Below are 24,121 nucleotides of genomic sequence, written 5' to 3'. Positions count from 1 at the left end.
ACCACGGAAGTAACGTCGCACAGTGCTCAGAGCCATTTGTTCCTTTAGCCATGTATTCACGCTTATCTTGGCTGTTCCAATAGAAACATTACCGCACAGGCTAACAAAGGAGGGCCTTTATCCTTCACAGATCGACGTATTTTCTTTGTTGGTCTAAAAACGGTCTAACCTTATGTTTCTGTAAAAGATTTGTTTGAACATGATAGTGCTTTACTAGACCTGGTCCTGTTTCAGGTGCCATCCTATCCCCTTCCTCTGTTGTGAACTGACTTATCCAGAAAGTCATAGTGGGACTCCCAACCAGGGCGAGTCGGCATTTTCCGCATTAACAAACGTTGCCAGAAATGGAATAAGTCTTAAGTGGTAGATAAATATTACAGAACTTGCCGGCGATAGAACCTTCAGTCTTTCAACCGCAACTGCGCAACTCCAAAATCACTAGAGAATAGTTAATCACAAACTTGTAAACTGGCAAATGTAAATACATCCTTACTAGAAGCGCTTTTCTTTGAATCTCAGTACGAAGTGTCTTTGTCTAAAATCAGTGTCGCACTACAAAAAGAACGGTTTTCGGTTCAGTCCTCGGTCGAACCTAGACAATTTTTACTATATTTTTACGGCCAGTAATAGGTTTCTTTCACGTCTGCCAATGGCTTTGATATACGGAAAAAAACGAGGTTGTCCAAATGGCTCTGAGCACTATGGGCCTTAACATCTGAGGTCATCAGTCCCCTAGAACATAGAACTACTTAAACCTAACTAGTCTAAAGATACCACACACTTCCAAGCCCGACGCAGGATTCGAACCTGAGACCGTAGCAGCAGCGCAGTTCCGGACTGAAGCGCCTATAACCGCTCGGCCACAGCGGCCGGCTAATACGAGGTTGACTGGAGGCCGGAATCGATACTAAACCGAAGATCCTAATACAACCGGCTAGGCAAGTCAGTTAAAAGCTCGGACGAAGGAAACGGCATTAAACTTCGACCAGGATAGCGACTAGTGAAGCAGTGCGAAAGTCGGTCCAATCTCCGGGCTGAGTTAGTTCTAGTGATTTCAGATGTAACTTCGGGCCGTGGGGGCTACCACCGGGAGAGTAAATGGTGCCAGCTTATCTCTGGATAACAAAATCAGTCTTCCCTTTATGTTCTGTATAGTAATACGGGCTCACCTCGAACGAAATAAAGTGCCAAGTGCTCTGCAGTGGTCGATAATACACATTAAACAAACGTCTTATCCTTTTTTTCTGTTAAGTTTGTTCTTTCGCTTAGCTCGTATTCCCTTCATTTTGATTGGTATTCAGTGATTGAGATGTTTCGTTACGTGAAAGCGCCGCTTCACGAGCTCGCCTCGCCCGAAAGTAATAGAAAAGAATGTAAAACTTTCAAATTAGGCCTGAAGACAGAACCATGGAAGTGTGTCGTGTAGGCGCAGATGCAATAAAGAATGTGTTACTTGACGCGGTTTGTCCTGCATTCTCCATATTGAATGAAACACTGCTGTCGCCTCAGAGACATTGAATTGATGGATATTTAGTGAGATTTCTTACGCCTTTTTAATGCCACGCCCTGTTCAAAATTACTTTAGGAAAGACAGACACGAAGAAGTACTGTGGCTTCAGCCAATCCCAGGAGACCTGTAGCGTACGCAGCTCGTGGTCTAGTGGCGTACTTGCTTCGGCAGTAGATATACTAAAATTGGAACGATACAGAGGAAATTAGCATGGCCCCTGCCCAAGGATGACACGCAAATGGCGGCACGGTAGCTCAGCGGGTTTGGTCAGAGGGTTAGCTGCCCTCTGTAATAATAATAAAAAAAAACTGAATTAATGGATCGACGACGAAATGAAACGGGTTTCTTGCGACATCCACCCCGAGCAGATGCAACGAACGGAAACGAACAAAAAGAGATTTTAAAAAAAGTGGCTGGCGTTGCTGCCCCTACATAACGGGGTCCCTGGTTCGATTCCAGGCTGGGTTGGGAATTTTTTCTGCTCGGAGAGTGGGTGTTTGTGTTGTCTTCATCATCATCATCATCATCATCGTCGTCGTCATCATCATTAGTGACAGTTGCCTGATTGGACTGAGTTAAACATTGGACTAAGTAAAAATTAGGTCTTTGTACAGGCGCTGATGACCGCGCAGTTGAGCGCCCCACAAATCAATCATCATCTTCATCTAGACCTGTAGCCGCGGTTGCCAGACTTTCAGTCTTCCCACTACACTTCCCAATTGCACTATGCTTCAGTTTCAGACAGCTTTCTTTAACGTGTCATCGTTGTCTGTATTTCTATTTTCATTAACTGCGGTTGCATGACTTGTAATTTATATGTTGTTTCAGCTGTCTGTCGTGTGATTCAAATGCGCTAATTACAAACGTAGCTATATGTTTGTGAAACGTAGCAATGGAGCGGTGGTGCTGGGGTTTACAGGCTTACATAATGACATTCCAATGAACAAAGTTTCAAGCTTTTATTACACACAAATATTTAAATAAAAAATTCGACACGTGAATCCCACTTAGCCTTACAAGAGAATCGGTTAAACAATTTTATTATATAATTTTTTTTTTCAAATGCAACTTTTAAAATCAATGAGCAGGGAAAATTTAAATTTGCACTTTCATTCCCCTTTTATCTTTAAGAAACAACTAATATCAAGAAAACAGGTAATGAATCAGAATAGACAAGTCTATTACTACCTTGAATTGATAGCTCACACGTTAGCATTACCCATATTCCAAAATGTGAACAACGCCCTTTTTCATCTACGTCGACACTCTTCAAATCACATTTAAGAGCCTGACAGAGGTTCATCGAACCACCTTCACAACAATTCTCTCTTATTCCTATCTCGTACAGCGCGTGGAAATAAACGAACACCTTTATCTTTCCGTGCGACCTTTGATTTCCCTTCTTTTATTGTAGTAATTTTTTTCTCTATGCAGGTCGGCGTCAACAAAATATTTTCGTCTTTGGAGGAGAAAGTTGGTGACGGAAATTTCTTGAGAAGACTCAGCCGCGACGAAGATCGCCTTTGTTTTAATGATGTCCTCCACATATCCTGTATCATTTCAGTTACACTCTCTGCCCTGTTTCGTGATAATAAAATACGTGCTGGCTTTCTTTGAACTTTCTTAATGTGCTCCGTTAACCCTGTCTGGTAAGGATCTCACACCGCGCAGCCGGTCGGAGTGGCCAAGCGGTTCTAGGCGCTACAGTCTGGAACCGCGCGACCGCTACGGTCGCAGGTTCGAATCCTGCCTCGGGCATGAGTGTGTGTGATGTCCTTAGGTTAGTTAGGTTTAAGTAGTTCTAAGTTCTAGGGGACTGATGACCTCCGATGCTCAGAGCCACACCGCGCAGCAGTATTCTAAAAGTGGACGGACTAGCGTGGTGTAGGCAGTCTCTTCAGTAAATGTGTTACATTTTTTAAATGTTCCGCCAATAAAACGCAGTCTTTGGTTAGTTTTCCCAACAAAGTTTTCTGTGTGTTCCTTCCAATTTAAATTGTTCGTAATTGTAATTCCTAACTATTTAGCCGAACTTACGTCCTTTAGATTTGACTGATTTATCGTGTAACCGAAGCTTAACAGGTTCCCTTTAGCACTCACGTGTATGACCTCACATTTTTTGTTATTGGGGATCAATCGCCAATTTTCGTACCATACAGATATATTTTCTAAATCGCTTAGCAATTTTTTTTATCTTCTAATGACTTTACTACTCGATAAACGACAACATCATCTGCAGACAACCTAAGACGGCTGTTCAGATTGTCTCCCAAATCTTTTATGTATATAAGGAACAGCAAAGGCCCTGTAACACTATCTTAGGGAACGCCAGAAATCACTTATGTTTTACCCGATGACTTTCCGTCAGTTACTACGAACTGTGACCTCTCTGGCAGGAGATCATGAATAGCTGAGACTATATTCCATAAGCACGCAATTTCACTACGAGCCGCTTGTGTGGTACAGTGTCAAACGCCTTCTGCAGATCTAGAAATACTAAATCAATTTGGAACCCCTTGTCAATAGCACTCGACACTTCATGTGAGTAAAGAGCTAGTTGTGTTTCACAAGAACGATGTTTCCCAAATCATTGTTGACTCTGTGTGTCAAGAATAGACCGTTCTGGTTCAAATGGCTCTGAGCACTATGGGACTTAACATCTGAGGTCATCAGTCCCCTAGAACTTAGAACTACTTAAACCTAACTAACCTAAGGACATCACACACATCCATGCCCGAGGCAGGATTCGAACCTGCGGTCGTAGCGGTTGCGCTGTTCCAGACTAAAGCGCCTAGAACCGGTCGGCCACACCGGGCTGACTAGACCGTTTTCTGCGAGATAATTCATAATGTTTGAACATAACATGTCCCACAATCCTGCTGCATATCGACGTTAATGATATGGACCTGTAATATTGAGGATTACTCCTATTACATTTCTTTAATATTGGTTTTACCTGTGCAACTTTCCAGCCTTTGGGTACGGATCTTTCGTCGAGCGAACGGTTGTATATGATTGTTTTAAAAAATTAACGAATGAATAACAGGGTACACAGCACTCAAAATAATTTAATAAATATGGTTTTTGTGAAAACAAGCACGCACATCAAAAGCCACGTGGATCCAATACAGTGACCATGATTCGCAGTAGTAACCTACTTATAATATGTTCATAAACTTCAAGAACAAAAAAAAGTTCCGCATGTCGAAAATTCAGCGGCGTCGTCATATACTTTCTGTACGTCATTCTAAAAACTTCTTACCGTAAATGAAACTAAAATGGAAACATAGTTAAGCTCTTTCAGAACACACTCGTGCACTTCCATCTTCGTATAATGAATAGTTTGCGAGTTTGAGCAAGTTGAACGAAGCGTAAGATAACGCGTGTTCCGCGGTATTCGGCAACTGCTCCCCGCGACTACCTTCTCTTGCCGTAGTGTCAATCGTTAAGTAATCTTGAACAGAATATAGTGCTGAAGGTGAGATCTTTAAGCTTGGTAGGCCACGTCATGTTGCTCTCCAGTTTCTTCTTACACAATCGATATTTCAGCCATGTTGAATCTTCTGGTTTTCCCGGTAGGTGAAACGAGAAGACCCTGAAGATGATCCCAGCAGAGGGGTCGAAACGTCGATGGTGTAAGAAGAGACTGGAGAGGAACATGACGCGGTATAACAACCTAGACGATTTTAGCCTCAATGAGAGGCCAAGAAAATCTGAAGAGGTATAGAACTGGCGCTTCGAGTTCAGAAATGGAAGGAAGAGACTCCGCGTGGAGTCGGAGCGCGGGACGCGCCGTTCCAATCACGTGGCGTGGGAAAAGGTCCGTGTCACCCCTCCCAACCCCTACTACGCCCCCTCCCTCTTTCCAGCCTGGCAGCTGCAGGCGCCAAACGCATCTCAAACAACTCCCCCCTCCCGTGCCGGCGGCAGCCTGTGAGGTCTCGCTCCCCTGATGGACGTCGATTTGGCTCTCCAAGCACCCAGGGCAGAAGCCCTCGCCGCCCCGAGCTTCGGTCTTCTTTCTCATGTCGGCAGCATAGAAGATTCCTTTGTCGACGTCTCTCTGATTGAGATGCCTGAACCTCTCTTATTAGATGTTACAGGAAAAGTGGTAATATAGGACATCTCATGGCAGAATATGGTAGATTGGTTTAGGGCATTAAATCACCAGTATTTTAGGTTACTATATCACTGTAGAAGAAGACCTACATTCTTCGGCAAAAAACTGTATTGGCGGGGCGAAAAAATCGGCGGGACGAAAAAATCGATACGCTTCAAAGGAACCTTGTTAGAACCAGAACCAGTATCGTGAAGGATCGGCATTTTGAAAGGAGTTTTTATTTTCACAATACACCTTGATATCAAAATTCAGTTCCTTGATAAAATAATCACTGAAGACTGAAAATGTCATACAAACGTTTTTATTTCACATCCACGAAATATTTAACTGAGCTGGCTAAAACTCTTCAGGACCTTCTCATGTTGTGAATAGAATATTTTAATCCACAGTGTCTTGAAGCGTTTTCTCCGAAAAAGGAGTGTACGGACGCATAGCAGCCTTCAAACTGTGAATAGTTTCTGCATTGATATAAATACTTTCTTCCCTTAACTATAAGTGACAATCTTGTCACTCTAAACGTGAGTGAAATGACAGTAAATCCTTCGCAGTGAAATTATATGAGGTGACGAACAGCTGTTGTGTTGCACGTGGGAAATCGCCTTCAGTTGCAAATTCTTGCGTTTTATTGTGTTTGGGCTGTCCTAAGTGATATAAAAAGGCGGTTAAGGGTCCCGTTCTTTCGTGGAATTTGCAATCAAACTCTTCGCTGTTGTTTCGAATACAAATGGTTCAAATGGCTCTGAGCACTATGGGACTCAACATCTTAGGTCATAAGTCCCCTAGAACTTAGAACTACTTAAACCTAATTAACCTAAGGACATCACACACATCCATGCCCTAGGCAGGATTCGAACCTGCGACCGTAGTGGTCACGCGGTTCCAGACTGAAGCGTCTAGAACCAAACAAAAAAGCATGTACTGATTGTTGTTATAGTGACTGCCTTGACATCGGATCTGTCTTTGCCATGAAGTCCGTGCGAGGTATAGTCACTCGCGGTTCACAGAAGCTGGTTGAACAGTGGGCTGTTTTCTGAACTGAAAAAGCATTATAGAGAATATCTCCAACAGTGGATTCAGTAGAGCCGAATTCTCAAGATGTATGACAGCAATACACCCAACTTCGCCTCAAAAATCAGAAACCTCAGTTTTTTTCTAAAGTGATTAGCGTTCATGCTCTTTACCCAGTTATTCTGGAAGGGAACCTTCTCCCCCGTTCTGTCTCCCCCTCTCCCCCTCCTCTGTATCTCTGCCCCCCCCTGCCCCCCCCCCCCCACACACACACAATCACTCGCGTGTAATATGACAGTGAAAACGGTATACGAAAGTGCAGTGTTACTACTCGCATTTCCAGTCAAATGACAGCTCGTGACGCACCTGTTGCATTTAGCATGTGTTTAAACAAGGAGTGAGAACAAGCGCAACCAGGCATAACGTAAACAGTATACCAACATTTACCTGTGATTCTATACCAAAAACCAGGAGTTGCACTTGAGTACTGCCGAATTTACCAACCAGTTAAAAATAACAGAGAGAGAAAAAAAGATTTAATAGTCTGAGACATTCAGTTCTGTTACACAATGACTGCAGCCCACGCTTGTGGTAAATTATATGAGCTTAATACACCGCGTGAGGATAAATTTACGGTTGCACAGAAGCTAAAGGGAGTGATGAAACCTCTACGTGCTTCTTGGACGGTGTCTGTTGTGTTGCGAATTTCACGTGCGTCTGTCTGGCCAGATAACTCCGGAGCTCCTGACAAGTTGGGAAGCCAGGGAGGTGTATCTGTGCGTGTAGCGAGGTGGGGCCAGGCGCTATCGCGTCATCACTCCGTCCGCCAATGAAAGGCTCGCCCGGCTGGCAGCCTATCTCGCTCCTTAACAGCCAACCGCGCCGCCTGCCGGCTGATAAGCCAGACCCCACCCACTCCCTCTGAATTACCTCCCCCGACCCCTAACGCCCGTCGGAAGGTAACGCCGTGCCTTGGAACTTCCTCCGGAGTTGTGCTGTCTGACGCAAAACGAAGGAAAAGTTCTTCTGCCACGACACACACCCATTCGTCTCACCTCGTATCTACAGAATCACCAGAGTTTGTTAAAACTGCAACACCCACATAGAATGGTCGGAATAAGTAGATAGTCAGAGCATGTACCTGTAATACATCATTAAGGCTACACAGAACAGAACTTAAAAAACTTTGTGTTGGGGGAAGCCTCGTCAGAGAGCTCCACCGCATGAGCGTCTAGGGAAGTGATTCCATTGGTGGTTTCCCGTTGCCTTCCACTGATGATGAAATGATAATGAGGACAACACAACACCCAGTCCCGAGAAAATCTCCGATCCAGCCGGGAATCGAACGCGGGCCCTGTGGCGTGACAGACCGCCGCGCTGACAGCTATCGGGGAGGACACAGAACAGAAATGACACTTTGAATAAAGACATTTACTACACTGAGGTCTCCATGATTCATAATGGTTTCCTTGAGATTACAAAAGGCAGGACATGTTCTTAATAGGCTGTATCGTCACCATACGATGTATGTTCTGCAAGGTGCTCCCAAGCTGGCCACAAAGTTGGTAGGGAGTTTCTGCGGTAGGGCGTTCCAGTTCTCCATCGACTTGTGCTCGATGCGATTTGAGTCAGGAGAACGGGTCATTCGCCGAATATCCTCTTGTTCCAAGAACTCCGCCAGCTGCCGTGTACGATGCGATCGCGCATTGTCATGCATAAAAATGACCAGGACTGAATGCACCCGAGCATCTCGCCATATCAGGACATGTCCAGCATTGTTGAAAATCATGCAGGTGTTTCCGTATGGAGAAACATAATGCTGCATCATGTCGCGGATTCCAGTATTAAGGGGGAAATACAGCATTACATTCAGGTTGTAGCTAGGAGCTGTTCAGGGAAGGCTGCGTAATTGTTAGCGCAATCGGTTATTCAAACAGCAACAGGCGGAGATGGTACATAGACTACCCAAGCCTGCCCGGTTAGCCGTGCGGTCTAATGCACGGCTTTCCGGGCGGGAAGGAGCGCCTGGTCCCCGGCACGAATCCGCCCGGCGGATGTGTGTCGAGGTCCGGTGAACCGGCCAGTCTGTGGATGGTTTATAGGCGGTTTTCCATCTACTTCGGCGAAAAGAACAGGAAGTGGCGAATGGAATTCGCGAGACAGCATGTATCCAAGACATCAGACTTCTGGGATACTGTGTTATTTAGTGATGAAAGCAAATTTAATATCGTGCTCAGATGGTAGGATCTTGGTCTGGAGAAGACCGAATACAGACCTCGACCGAAACAACATTCAACCCACGGTGAAGCACGGAGGTGGTGGAGTGATGGTATGGGACTGTATGTCAGCCTCCGGTGTCGGAAAATTAGTGTTCGTAGAAGGTACCTTGGACAGATTTGTGTATACGAACATTCTCAAACAGAACTTACAACAGAGTGTTGACGCCTTGGGTCTTCCTAGAAATTATTACTTCGAACAGGACAATGATCGCAAACATACGGCGCAAATTGCCCGGCTGTGGTTGCCCTGCAACACTCCACACACTCCTAAAACACCAGCTCAGAGTTTGGACCTGAATCGCATGGAACACTTGTGGAGAGAGCTGGAAACACGAGTGAGAAAACACGACATCCCTTCGCGAATGGGAAGATATCACGTCGGAAACTACAAGAAAATTGGTGCATTCCCTGCCACGGAGGTTGCCAGAAGTAACACATCGGAAGGGTATGCATGCGAAGAATTAAACGCGTTCTGGCTTTCTTGGAAGTGTCATTTTCTGTTGGTGTATGAATACTTAATTCACAGCGCAGTAGAGAACTTGGCAGACGTTTTTGTATTTTGTTTTGTAAAGGTTTGTTCATTCTCGTTCTATATACCAGCATAGCTGTATTGGCGACTGGCCAATGTGTATAGTGCATATCCAATTAGTATTTTTGGTTTCGTATTGTCAATAAAGGCAGTTTACTTTTCCACGCTCTTCCCAATATTTTCAGCTGGCGGACCCCTTCTTCAGTCGAAAATCCATGGCGGACCCCTAGTCAGTCAAGAGCACAGTAATTTCAAATTTCAGAGCGCAACCCATGGGAACTGAAAGCTTCTTAATGCAAGTACCATGTTCCCAATGACCACCCCCCCCCCCCCCCCCTGAAGTATCATTAGTCTTTGGTCTAGAGATGAATGAAAATAACTTTAAATTAACGATCGAATTTGAATTCCCACTGTATCCAGATACTTGCTAGTGGATTTACTCCCTTTGTTCAACACACTATAGCCTGATTAAAATTACTTAGTAATTGAAATTTCGCAGGATGGAGTGCCTTCCACCAAGAGAAATCAACGTCACGTCCAAACTGTTCGCTGTTGACAAGCTACGGCTTATGGTCTGTTCACTTCCACTATTTGGCTACTGTTGTGTAAGGAGCGTGCATATTTCGTAACAGTCTGTGTGTGTGTGTGTGTGTGTGTGTGTGTTTGGTTTTTCGTGAAATCCGAAGAAAAATGTTCAAATGTATGTAAAGTCTTCCTTTGGTCGTCCTCCCTCCTCATTCATTTCAACTGAAAACTTCCCTTGTTGTGAAGGCGATGGTGAAACTGCACGCTTCTTCAATGATTCTGACTTCAGACACAGATCTATGTTAGAAGTAATAAGATGTTCAAAAAATCGACTAATGAAATAGGTAGTGCACTGACAAAGTAAGTTTAACATTTAATGATGCCTGGGGCCACATACGTGCCAGCGAGCGCTGTGATTGGTCGACAAAGCTCGGTGCGCGCATGCGTAAAAGGTTTCAGCGCATCTAGCGCCGTGAGCCGGGACACAAACGACCCCCGTATTATGTAACTTAAAAACCGTCTTGATTGCAAATTTTTTATTCATATGACCGGTTTCGGTTCATTCAGAACCGAAACCGGTCATATGAATAAAAAATTTGCAATCAAGACGGTTTTTAAGTAACATTATAAAATCACTGATTGCTGTTATCCCGTAAGACATTATGTCTGTTTTTGCAAAGACCCCCGTATTGTTGCAAAACAGTCGATCAGAGACGGCGCATTCTCCGGCACTAAATTGTGTATACGTTCTCACTTTTGAACCGCAAAGGCTGCTTGGGGATACGACCTGAAGTAGAAGTACACACGTCATCACACGAAAAAAAAGTGATGAATTTGATTTTCACATTTTTATTCAATAATTTTACTCATTGTTTTAGACGATTTGGTGAAAGGCGGCCGCGGACCCTCTAGGAAGAGCCGGCTGACCCCTAAGGGGTCCGCGGACCACAATTGGGAAGCCCTGCTCTAGTGTATGAATACTTATTTCCATTACTGTATGTCACTTGGCAGTGAGACACCATGCGAAAGATACTTTCGTCCTGAAGTTTTCTCCAGCAGTATCCCTTCGCAGACTTTTCCGCGTGGATTCGAACCAGCCACATCCTCGCATTAGCGACGTCGGCTAAGGACCGAGTGATCCACTAGCAAGAAAACTCGTCGCTCAAGTGTCGTAAACGGTAAGTTACAAGGTGGCTGCGGCGAGACAGCTGTGGCGGCGCTGACGGCGGCTGTAAGCCAGCGGGCCGCGGACGTCAGCTGGGGCGTGACCGCGGGTCTTGGATCGGCGTATTTCACGGCTCCGGGATTACGGCCGCTGCTGTGCAGCCCCTTTCTCCCGGCGCCCGCGTGTTTGTTTAAGGCCGAGGCGCTGCGCACCTGTTATTCGACACGCGGCCGTAACTCAGCCGTCGCCGCAGCGGGACCACTTACCCGCGGAGCCGTGGCCCGCCGGCCGTTCGTCTCCGTCCGTTCTGAGCAGCCGGCCGATGGCTCCTATTGACGAACCTCTCCTTTGTTCGCGGTCCTTCTTATTTGCTCGGCTCCAATCAGGTTGATTGCGGCCGGGACCGCAGACCTGTAAGCCCCCGCCTCGGGGGAAATGGGGGGCCATTACTTGCCGTCCGCCTTAAGGAGTACTAGCTAACTCCACCTCTCTGCTCTACAGGTGTGCGCGCGATAGCCGCGCTAAAGTACGCCGGTGCTCTAACGAACTCTTCCAGTCACTAAATCGCTGTAATCGATACCTAGAGGGTCGCCGATATTTCGTTCGTTGCCTGCTGCTACACATCACTAGCGGAATTCCCCCGTCCAAATAGAAGACTTCTGTGTTTCCTGGGCGTTGCACAGCGCGTTTCAAAAATGTTCATTCCATTTGGCATTACCGAGCGAGGTGACGCAGTGGCTAGCATACTAGACTCGCATTCGGGAGGAAGACGGTTCAATCCCGTGTCCGGCCATCCTGATTTAGGTTTTCCGTGATTTCCGCAAATCGCTCGAGGCAAATGCCGGGATGGTTCCTTCGAAAGGGCACGGCTGACTTCCTTTCCTAATCCGATGAGACCGATGACCTCGCTGTCTGGCCTCCTCCCCCAGAAGCAGCAACCATTTGGCATTGGCCGGCCGGAGTGGTCGTGCGGTTCTAGGCGCTACAGTCTGTAACCGCGTGACGGCTACGGTCGCAGGTTCGAATCCTGCCTCGGGCATGGATGTGTGTGATGTCCTTAGGTTATTTAGGTTTAAGTAGTTCTAAGTTGTAGGGGACTGATGACAACAGCAGTTAAGTCCCATAGTGCTCAGAGCCATTTGAACCATTTTGTACTACCGCAGACCACTTCACCCCTCCGCCGCCCAACACCGAACCCAGGGTTATTGTGCGGTTCGGCCCCCGGTGGACCCCCCAGGGAATGTCTCACACCAGACGAGTGAAACCTCTATGTTTGCGTGGTAGAGTAATGGTGGTGTACGCGTACGTGGAGAACTTGTTTGCGCAGCAATCGCCGACATAGTGTAACTGAGGCAGAATAAGGGGAACCAGTCCGCATTCCTTCAGGCAGATGGAAAACCGCCTAAAAACCATCCACAGGCTGGCCGGTTCACCGGACCTCGTCACAAATCCGCCGGACTCGTGCCGGGGACCAGGCGCTCCTTCCCGTCCGGAAAGCTGTGCGTTAGACCGCACGGCCAACCGTGCGGGCGCATTGATCCCATACCTTTTGTTGTGGTTGGCAGGAGAGCCAACCCGTATACCTAAAGGAGGCCGAAATGCACGCGTCTCAGCTCACGCAGGCTGGCGTGAGGTCTGGAACATGACAAGGGAATTAGAATTGAGAAAAACGGACGTAGCTGGTGAACACTTAACTTTAATCCATTAATGGAGAACGTCGCTCTTTATGGTACATGAGATTCACAATATCAATAGTACGGATACTGGGGCCTTGCTAGGTCGTAGCAAGTAACGTAGCTTATGGCTATGGTAACTATCGTCTCGGCAAATGAGAGCGTAGAAGTCAGTGAACCATCGCTAGCAAAGTCGGCTGTACAACTGGGGCGAGTGCTGGGAAGTCTCTCTAGACCTGCCGTGTGGCGGCGCTCGGTCTGCAATCACTGATAGTGGTGACACGCGGGTTCGACGTATACTACCGGACCGCGGCCGATTTAAAGGCTACCACCTAGCAAGTGTGGTGTCTGGCGGTGACACCACACCTTTCGCAGGTGATCTTGTGGTCTATAAGGAAGTTCCATCTCCACAGTTGTTTGGATGTTATAACTATATGTTGAACACTGAAGCGACAAATAAACTGGTATAGGCATGCGTTTTCAAATGCAAAGATATCTAACAGGCAGAATACGGCGTTGCAGTCGGTAACGCCGATATAAGACAACAAGTGTCTGGCGCAATCGTTAGATCGGTTACTGCTGCTACAATGTTAGTTTATCAAGATTTAAGTGAGTCTGAACGTGGTGTTATAACGGCGCACGAGCGATGGGACACAGCATCTCTGAGGTACCGATGAAGTGGGGTCTTCCCGTGTGGCCGTTTCACGAGTGTGCCGTCAATATAGGGAAATCCAGCAAAACATCAAATCTATGACATCGCTGCGGCCGGAGAAAGATACTGCAAGAACGAGACAGACGACGACTGAAGAGAATCGTTCAGTGCGACAGAAGTGCAACCCTTCGGCAGATGGTTGCAGATTTCAGTGGTGGGCCATCCACAAGTGTCAGCGTGCGAAGTGCTCAACGAAACATCATCGATATGGGCTGTCGGAGCCGAAGGCGCACTCGTCTTCCCTTGCTGACTGCACGACGCAAAGCTTTACGCTTCGCCTGGACCCGTCAACGCTGACATTGGACTGTTGGTGACTGGAAACATATTGCCTGGTCGGACGAGTTCCGTTTCAAATTGTATCGATTGGGTGGACGTGTACGGGTATGGAGACAGCCTCATGAGTCCACGGACTCTGCATGTAAGCAGGGGACTGTTCAAGATGGTGAAGGCTCTATAATGGTGTGGAGCTCTGTAGTTGGCGTGATATGGCACCCCTGATAGGTCTAGATACGACTTTGACAGGTTCTGTCTGATCCCCTGCATCCATTCATGTTCATTGCGCATTCCGACGGGCTGGGGCAATTCCACCAGGCCAATGCGACTCCCTACATGTACAGAATTGCTACTTAGTGACTCCTGGAACACACTTCTGAGATTAAACACTTCTGCTGGCCACTAAACTCACCAGAAATGAAGATTATTGAGCATATCTGGCATACCTTGCAACGTGCTCTTGAGAAGAGCTCTCCAACCCCTCTTACTCTTACGAATTTATGGACAGCCCGCAGGATTGATGATGTGAGTTCCCACCAGCACTACTTCAGACATTAGTCGAATGCATGCTACGTCGTGTTGTGGCACTTCTGCGTACTAGCGGGGACCCTACGCGATATTAGGCAGGTGTATCAGTTTCTTTGGCTTTTCAGTGTATTAATTAATCCCGAACATTCACAGTAGCAGAAAATTTGTTTACTAGTACACTGCATTAAGATGCGTGGCAGGTTTCACGTACTACTGTCAAATAATCGCTTGCGTGATAGACCGTCACTAGTCCAGAAATGCGGCAACACAGTCAGAACTAACATATAACATTTATTAAGAAGATAAACGTTTGGTAGCAGTTTGATACATTGCACTTGATATCCTATACTTTATACGAGGGTAATCCCAAATTTAAGGTCTCCTATTTTTTATAAGTACATAGACCTGTTTTTTTTCCTATGGTTTACATCAGTTCACAGCTTGAACATTTAGCTATTTTTGGACATACTCACCATTTCTGTCGATGCATTTTTGTAGAAGCTGTGGCAGTTTTTGTATGCCCATGGCATACCATCTCGCCGCCATGCTGTTCAGAAAGTTATGAACCTCTTCTTTCACCTCGTCGTCGGAGCTGAATCGCTGGGACCACAATTAGCGCTGACAGGTACTGTGAGACTCTGAAGAAACTTAAACGGGCAATTCAGAACCGGAGAAGAGGAATGTTGAGCAAGGGCGTACACATTCTCCATGACAACGCTCGCCCACGCATCGCTCGGCAAACCGTTGCTCTCCTGCAGCAGTTTCAGTGGAACATAATCACCCACCCACCCTACAGTCCTGACTTGGCGCCCAGTGACTATCACCTGTTCCCTAGGTTAAAAGAACATCTGGCCGGAAAGCGATTCAGCTCCGACGACGAGGTGAAAGAAGAGGTTGATAACTTTCTGAACAGCATGGCGGCGAGCTGGTATGACATGGGCATACAAAACCTGTTACAGCATCTACAAAACTATTGCCTTCAGCTAATTTAATCAGTACTTACTCTCTTTATTGTTACAGATATTCGTTGCAGCAAGTTGGTTTAAATGCGCACACTTCGTCGCTGATTGGCTGTCCGTTTATGGCCGTAGCTCTACAACTATGCATCTCTTATCTGCGTTTATTTAGAAAAGTTTTCTCGTTTCTTTTCTCTGCATAGCACTACGTATATACAAAGTGCATCAAGAGAAGGTCGAGAAAGATTGAAATGTTATTTTTTAGACAGGTGAAAATCAATGTATGTGCTCGTGTGCCTGTCTTTCGTCAGCGCACGTCCATGTTTACGGCTTCGGTGAAGAATATTTTTGGCTGCCGGAGGGAAGCCACGACTAACTAGAACGACTGCGGTTGCCCCAGGCGGAGCTGGGCCTCTCAGCTTGAGGCTTCCTTTTGAGTCTCTTCCCCCGACCGCGTCGACTGACGTAAAAAGAAAAGAAAAAGCAAAAGACTAGCTCGTTATTCTCATCTTTGCCGGGGACATCTAGACTGCTGCTTCTGTTTGACTTCGTATATTTATGAATTTATGAAAGTCTCATTAAATCGGGGAAAAAAATGTTGCACCTCTCTTTTCTAGTTTTATGTCTCCTTGCCCAGATAGGTGCCTTTTTTACTATCTTGGTTTAATAATTATTACTAACGTAATTACCATGCGCGTAATGTTCAAAAAGACCTCGCCCTTACAGAGAAAGAAAGATTTAAGGTATAATCTTTTCCCCCTTTTTTCTTAAATTTATTCTTAAGCGTGATCGCTTCATAACATATTTTACTGCAACGACTTTCTACCTTTTCAATAGCATCAGCAAAATAAGATTTTCCTAACTGTATAAGATAAGCGCCAGATTCAGCGTAACCTTATTATTATATGTGAATCCAACCATTTCTTCAGTAAGAAACAAAATCAAATTGGTGAGACCAATCCGGTAAATACGGCGGATGGGGAATCATTTCGAAGTGAACGTCAGGAAGTTTTAGGCAACCATGCGGTCCGTATGTGAGGGCGCGTTGGCGGAATGGAAGATATTTTCTTTTATTTTATTTTTGTAATTGTGATGGTTTAGGCGAATACCCCCTCCTGTTCCAAAATGTAGTACGGCTCTTTAACGGTTTTTGCCCTTGAGGAAGTTGCCAGAGTATGGCGTCGTCTTTACTTGACGTAGTAACATGTTTAAAGACAGCAGTCCACTCATTAATAATAGAAAACGAAATGCAAGAAATAATGTCGACCGAGCGACGTGGCGCGGTCGTCAAGACAATGGACTTGCGTTCTGCTGGAGACAAATATTGCCATGGTTACGCAGTAAAGGACACCATTAGTTTCCTTCACCATTCTTCTCCAGTCCAAGTTTGTGTACCGTCTCCGACGACCTCGTCATCGACGGAACGTTCAACCCTGAGTTTTCTTCTTTTCCTTTCAGCGTCAAACCTAGGAACTATTTAAGACGAAGCACCTATGCCGAAACTTATGTCTCTGTTCTTTTAAACAATGCTACCTTTTCAGAGGTAACAGTTGAAACTTCTTTATTTAAATGTGTGAATCTGTACTTAAATTGCTCAGTGACTGAGAAGATGAAACTTCTACGATATTTGGTTCTGAAACAGCTTGGTAAACCTGAACGTACGGTGCCTACTTTCTCTTTACTTTTTCTTATCATGTCAACACTGACCCACAATATTCTAGCGCAACGCAGTCTGACTGCTCAAAAAAATTATAACCTGAATTCAAATAATTAATTCAAAAGAATGGCCCTGACTAAAAATAAAGTCTAACAGTAACCTCTACATTTCATGAATCACTTACCTCACAAAAATCTTCATTACCCGAACTACTGCAATACGGCGAGCGTCAATACTGCCAGCTAAATAAAAGATTCTAACTACTAAAGCCACTAAGTACTAATAGGCATGTGGTTAGTAAAGGAAAGATTCTGTTGCTAAGCAAATAATTTTTTTTCTTACCTTAATAAAGGACATCTAGTTCAGACACGAATATCAATCGTTATTGACATCTAGTACAAAGGTATATAATCATGAATGATTTTCAATCTCCAAGTCGAACATGTACAGATCGAGGATCTACAGGCGGCGAGAGCGCCGAGCACGAGAAACTATTACCGCCTGTAACAACCACGACAACCCAGCAATAAGGTCGAACAGCAGCACCTGGCAATCCTCTGGGTCAGGGTATGGCGAGCTCTCCACACCTCGTACCTCCCCACGTAACCTCGTACGTGGTGGTGAAAGGCAAATTAGCCACACCCCAGCATCCCGATTCTATCCATCTTACAGACGACTGACTCTTTGTCCGGGCACTGCGCAATAATCGAATCGGACGCGCACCGCTTGATATGTGCTGCAACGGGCAGCCGCTGGGATATTATACAACGTACGCAAGCGCTCATGTTAAGGCAACAGCTGGAGTCTGCGACGGCGGACGAAGTGCTACGTCCAGACTTTGTTTACTTTCCCACCGCCAGAACGAACGCCGTTCACTGGATGGAGGGCGTTGTGCGAAATGGTTCAAATGGCTCTAAGCACTATGAGACTTAACATACGAGGTCAGCAGTCCCCTATAACTTAGAACTACTTAAACCTAACTAACCTAAGGACATTATGCCCGTCCATGCCCGAGGCAGGATTGGAACCTGCGACCGTAGCGGTCGCGCGGTTCCAGACTGAAGCGCCTAGAACCGCTCGGCCACACTGGCCTGCTGGCGTTGTGCAGTATTACCTTTTGCAAGCCCCGTTCTAAAGCGCTGTCGACTTATGGTTTCACCCTGACGGCGACTCGCGAGGCGCTCCACCGCCATGCATTCCACCGGACACGACTAACGAATTATTTAGGCGCGTTATTCGAGGATTCTCCTGCCCATGCGGGCGTTCCGAGTACTAGAAGATACACTCGAAGACGACTCACAGGAAACGGTTAGACGTAACGCTCCCCCCCCCCCTTCCATTAATTTGTGAGAAAACGACGCGGAAGCTTCTGATGGCGGTAGTACGATGCAGTTAAAAAAGTAAATTTGTTCACATAAAGATCTCTTGATGCTGTAAGACTTCATTCCTTCCTTGGCTCCGGGAGGGCGGGAACAGGACAATGTGGCGGGTCTGCCTGCCACGCAGCGCGCCTGGGATCGATTCCCGGCTGGGTCGGAAATTTTGCTCCGCTCGGTGACTTGTTATTTTGTTGTCCTCATCATCATTCATCATTCCATCTTCATCCAGACGCAAGTCGCCCAAAGGGGCGTCAACTCAGCAGCCGAACATTTCCAGGTGGGGACTCCAGGCTGTCAATACCATATGACCATTTCATTTTTCCATCTCCTGGAAACTTTGATGGCCGACATCTAGTTTTAACAAATCGTACCAAGAAAAACGCGTTTTTACAAAGCAAATACATCTAAATAAGAAAATTCTTTAACTACGAATATGTACAGTAGAGTAGGTAAAGTAGAGAGTAGGATGTAGACTTACCCATAACAAAGAAACACACTCACATCCTGTAACAAGGTAGAAGGTAGAAAACTTGTAAGGTGGTGCGTTATTATGTATGAGTATCATTGGTTGAATGAAGAATAAACTGAATAAATCACGGAATAATGTAGATAGAGAGGTACAAATTAACACACATGCTTGGAATGACATGGGGTTTCATTAGAACAAAAAAAAAGTTCAAAAAATGTCCGACACATGGCGCTTCATCTGATCAGAATAGCAATAATTAGCATAACAAAGTAAGACAAAGCAAAGATGATGTTCTTTACAGGAAATGCTCAAAGTGTCCACCATCATTCCTCAATAATAGTTGTAGTCGAGGAATAATGTTGCGAACAGCACTGTAAAACATGTCCGGAGTTATGGTGAAGCATTGCTGTCGGATGTTGTCTTTCAGCATCCCTAGAGATGTCGGTCGATCACGATACACTTGCGACTTCAGGTAACCCCAAAGCCAATAATCGCACGGACTGAGGTCTGGGGACCTGGGAGGCCAAGCATGACGGAAGTGGCGGCTGAGCACACGATCATCATCAAACGACGCGGGCAAGAGATCTTTCACGAGACTATGATTTTTTTCGGTTCTAATAAAACCCCATGTCATTCCAAGAATGTGTGTCAATTTTTACCTCTATCTACATTATTCCGTGGTTTGTTAAGTTTTCAAATTTATACTGACTTTTTGATCACATTTTATTACAACGGATCGCACCAGTAACGGACCGTTTTCGAGAGATCCTCACTGTGATGGTGCTATGAAACGGTAGATATTCGCAACACGTAAGTTACAATGTAAAACCCAACAAATATGGTCGTCAACTGATTTCCAGTATAGCGTCTTCCAACTCTGTAGTGAAAAGAGACAGTGAGAGATATGTGGCCCGCATGTGTCGTAGTTGGCTTCTACCATCTCACTGGTCGAAATTCAACTGCGCGTTCAGAATATATGGCGAGCTTGACAATGATCTGCACGTTCGGCAACACTCTGCAGCGTGCTTTTTCCACCTCAACGCCGGCCGTACTAAATCACGGCCCGTGTGATGACGTCTTAAGGCAGGTAGCGTTCCTTCCAGACAACGGTCCCCTGAAATAGTTGCGCGCGATAGAAACGCTTCCGCGCTGCTGCTTCGCGCGCCACCCTCTCAGAGTCCCGTGCCTTCCATTATGAAGTAAAGAACGCGCCAGAGAGCGAGGCCGCTTTGCCGGCCTCGCAGTGCCTTTCATGTGCCGCGCCGCTCCACCTGCCCTCTGAGAAGCATCCCTTTGTATCCGCCAGCGGCGCACAGCGGGTTTAACCTCTCCGAGTAGGCTACGCCGGGACAGGGCCGTGCTTTGATGCGGTAACTCCTCAATCGCTGCGCTCGCTCTGCGCTGCCGGCTGCCGACCTCGCAGGGGCCACAGGCATCGCTTCAGACGCCCCTATCTTGCCACTCACCGACGCCAGCCCACTAAACGTGCAAATGTTGCCGACCCTGCATTTTGACTTGAGTGGGTTGGTATGTGCTGTCTAACATCTTAATTTGCGACGTTGTCGCGACAATTACTGGGTTCTTACAACTGTAGTGTAGCTACTGTGGGAAGTTAAGTGTGGGCTCTATCATATTCCAGCGAAACTTTGCAGATACACTAATGCGTTAATGCTGAACCGATTAACGTTGGAAAAAAGTGGTTCTAATTTTGGCAACCAGGTGCAAATTTGGCGCCATACAGCACCTCGTCTACTTATCTGATGCTCATATTGAACAAATTCTGTAAATGGTGGTTAATAATAAAATCAACATTATGAATTTCTCACCAGTTTTACCCTTTCTCCCCATGTGGAAACATTTATATACGTCTTTCTTGCATTCACAGCGCCAGATTTGCACATGCTGGCCAAAATTGGAACTAATTTCTTTTCAGTGTAAATCGGTTCCGCATTAACGCCGTAGAATATCTAACAAGTTTCACTGCCATTCGATAATTACAGCCCATACTGTACCTATGTCAGTATCTGCATTTTAATTATAACAGCCCGGTACTTCTGCAAGTAACCGCCACAGAGATCCCTTTATCTGTGAGGGCAGAAATTCGTTTCAGTCTCCGTCTCCTAGCAAGCTCACTTATAAAATACTGAAATTGGCATATGGCTTGCCTCTATAGCGCTTCTAAGCATGTAAAAAATGTGTTATTAGTTTAATCAGAGCCGTAGGTTTTTCTTTTAAAAGGCAAACTTTTAATGGAAACGTGATCTTTTTTGTTTTTCAATTTTTAATTCGTAATATGTATTAAGTTTTAAGCCTCCATGTCATACAAGATGCATGTAAAATTCTTAAGTTTCTGCCCTTAATTTTTAATTAATGCCGGACCTGCTCGTATAGCATGCTAGCTTGCGAGAAAGGATTCCAATCGACCCCGTGCAGTGGTTTAACGATCGTGGGCTGGCGCGGCGGCAAGGCTGAGTGTGACTTTTGCCGGTTTTCCACGTTCGTTTTGGCAAATACTGGGCTGGTTCCCAAATTACGCCTCAGAGAATACGATTTGCGAACACCTAAAATCTGGTAACAGACAATACAAAGTTGACACGATTCACAGACAGATGGCGTACACGACTTCCCTCCCTTAGGTTACCGTGACGAGTGTGCCGTAAGGAAATGTATCCGACCACAAAGTTAAATAATAAAAGTTAAATATGCCAAACCATGGAAAAACGGTGCCGTACTAGAAGGAACTAACGCTACGGGAATGGAAGGATTTTAATTAGAGCCGGAGTACCGGTTTTTCTTGAAACAGGCGAAATGTTCGCTTCTGGATAAGTTTCTTATTTTATAACTGGCAGTCACAAGGTTTTGGGCGGTAGAGGTAGCGACACACTCGGAGCCAGCAATGCTATGCACCCACTGATGTACTGCTGGCGGGAGTGTTTCAGCCAGCCGCCCGGAGTGGCTGAGCGGCTCTAGGCGCTACAGTCTGGAACCGCGCGACCGCTACGGTCGCAGGTTCGAATCCTGCCTCGGTCATGGATGTGTGTGATGTCCTTAGGTTAGTTAGGTTTAAGTAGTTCTACGTTCTAGGGGACTGATGACCTCAGAAGTTCAGAGCCTTTTTTTTCCAGCCAACTTACTGTGAAATGATGGCTACTTTAAGTTGGATGGTAATATCCACATCTGCATCAACACCCCACAGTCACTTCACTATGTGTGTTGGTGGGTATTTCATTTCCCGCATTCCCTGTTCCCCTGGGACGCCTGGGGAAAATCATTGTTCTATAGGTAGCCGCAAACATTTTTCCCTGAAGGTAATGACCATCTTGTCTCGCAGTGCGACAAATGTATTAACAATGATGGCGATTGCTTTCGAAATACTAAACGGTTACCCACTTCTTTTTACATCTCTCTGGTTTTCATATGGCAGCCCGTTATATGAGTGGGGATTAGGAATATAAAGGGCATCTTAGTTCGATCCTAAAGACGAATAAATGAAATGTTCAGTTAAACTGGGTGTCATTTAAAGAGAATTATCTTTTTCGTGTTTGTTGCTAATGCACGCCTATGCGGCGTCGGCTCTAGACTTGGAGGTAAGCCGGTTCGAATCCTGGAGGTGGAAGAAAGTGTCGCTGCCTATATTTGGTCGACAAGAGGCGGAAAAGTGGTGGCGTGACGTTCCTGATAACAAGTCTTTGCGACAATGTCCTAGATTAAATTCTAAACGTCTCCGCAGTGTCTTATGAAGTGAGGCCATGTGCCACTGTTGATGGTGATCGTCCGTCGGATGGGAACTTTAAGTTCGGTAGTCACTCTGGTGCTTTTCGAGATAATTATGCTGTATGTCGGGCCACCCTCTCCCTTCCCTTCATCCATGACAGCACAAATCCAACACTACGCTGTAGAAGCCCTCGTTACAATCATCGCACACGACACAGACACAAATAGAACACATTATAAAATGGTTCAAAAGGCTCTGAGCACTATGGGACTTAACTTCTGAGGTCATCAGTCCCTTAGACGTAGAACTACTTAAACCTAACTAACCTAAGGACAGCACACACATCCATGCCCAAGGCAGGATTCGAACCTGCGACAGTAGCAGGAGCGCGGTTCCGGACTGACTAGTCTAGAACCGCTCTTCCACAACGGACGGCGAACACATTATAACAGGCCGGAGAAAACGAACAGTAGATCACCTCCATTAACACCTTGCCATGGGCAGCGGTGCCTGACTCCTGCTTCTTCTCCCCCCATGCTCTGTCCCTGAATATGGCACTATTTATATAACGGCCAGAAATAGTAGACGTTTTGATAGGTCACGTGTCAATGGGCGGACGTTAGTAATTTCAGTAGTTTGTCACGCATACCTTGCACGTAAGCCCGCCCTCCTGTGCTGTCGTAAACATTCAGCCAGATGCCTGTTAATTTCGACAGAGAAATAACTCAAATATTTTATAATTAAACGGGATGACACAACTTTATGGACCTAATCGTCATTAACGTGCTTGGTGGCTGGTTTACGAGCTCGCGGTCGATTTTGAGCAGAAAGTCCATCGAGTAAAACGTGCTTTAGGCGCGCGACCGCACAGATAAACCATAATTAATGCTGAGTACTACCGGAGATGAACAGTACGAGCCGAGGCTCTCGTGAAAGAAAACGAGAGACAAACCAGAACCGAGTCGCTCAGTGTGTAACCAGCAGTGCAAACTGGCGCCCTCCGGGCGCTGGCTGGTCCCCTGGAGTACGCCGTGCTAACGTCTGGTGTTGCGAAAAGCGCCAATGGCGGGACCCGGAGGCGCCCGGTCCGGGCGATAGGGAGGCGGCCGCGCTCGTATTAATTAGCGGCAGCTCGTTAATTAATCAGACGCGCTGAGGCGCCAGGTGTGCCAACTTTGCCCCGCCAACTCGGCCGGCGCCGCCACAGTGCCCGCCTGCTGTGCTGGTGTTAACTGCACGGGTATGCGAAGCCTTACAATCACATCTTTTGAGGGTCCGCCCCGCGTGACTGACGCAATAAGCGCGCGGCCACCATTAGAAACCACATCTGCACCGTAACTAATTAACACGCTATACAAATAGTCTGCACTCAGCCTTAAGAATTTAGCAGTCCATGGATATCTCATTGTTAAAATAAATCCTCACAAGCCAAAAAGAATATTAAAAACAAAGGGTGATTCAGCTGCCCCTACCGATAGGTTTAATGCAACCCGCAAGCCTTCTAAAGCCAGGTGCAAGATTTTTATATTCTTTCCCTCACTGCACACAGACTATTATCCTTACAGAAAAAGTGAACAGGATCTTTTTAGAGAAAATTGAAAGTAGTAAAATTTGGTACTGGTA

The 24,121-nt window shown here is 46.1% G+C and overlaps 1 protein-coding gene and 1 non-coding gene across 2 annotated transcripts in view; both read left to right on the top strand.

The window, feature by feature from the left end:
* The window catches only part of LOC126271950 (neural-cadherin), a 1,775,154-nt gene that overhangs the window by 299,368 nt on the left and 1,451,665 nt on the right, over positions 1-24,121 (top strand). The gene's annotated exons all lie outside the window — the stretch shown is intronic.
* On the top strand, positions 1,670-1,775 carry LOC126274949 (U6 spliceosomal RNA). The gene has a single exon (XR_007550490.1). It is a non-coding gene; the product is annotated as a U6 spliceosomal RNA (small nuclear RNA).

The sequence above is a fragment of the Schistocerca gregaria genome, chromosome 5 (genome assembly GCF_023897955.1).
Source record: "Schistocerca gregaria isolate iqSchGreg1 chromosome 5, iqSchGreg1.2, whole genome shotgun sequence".
Taxonomy (NCBI): Eukaryota; Metazoa; Arthropoda; class Insecta; order Orthoptera; family Acrididae; genus Schistocerca; species Schistocerca gregaria.
The sequence above is the reverse complement of the archived record's forward strand: the minus strand, read 5'-3'. Positions and strand labels throughout refer to the sequence as shown.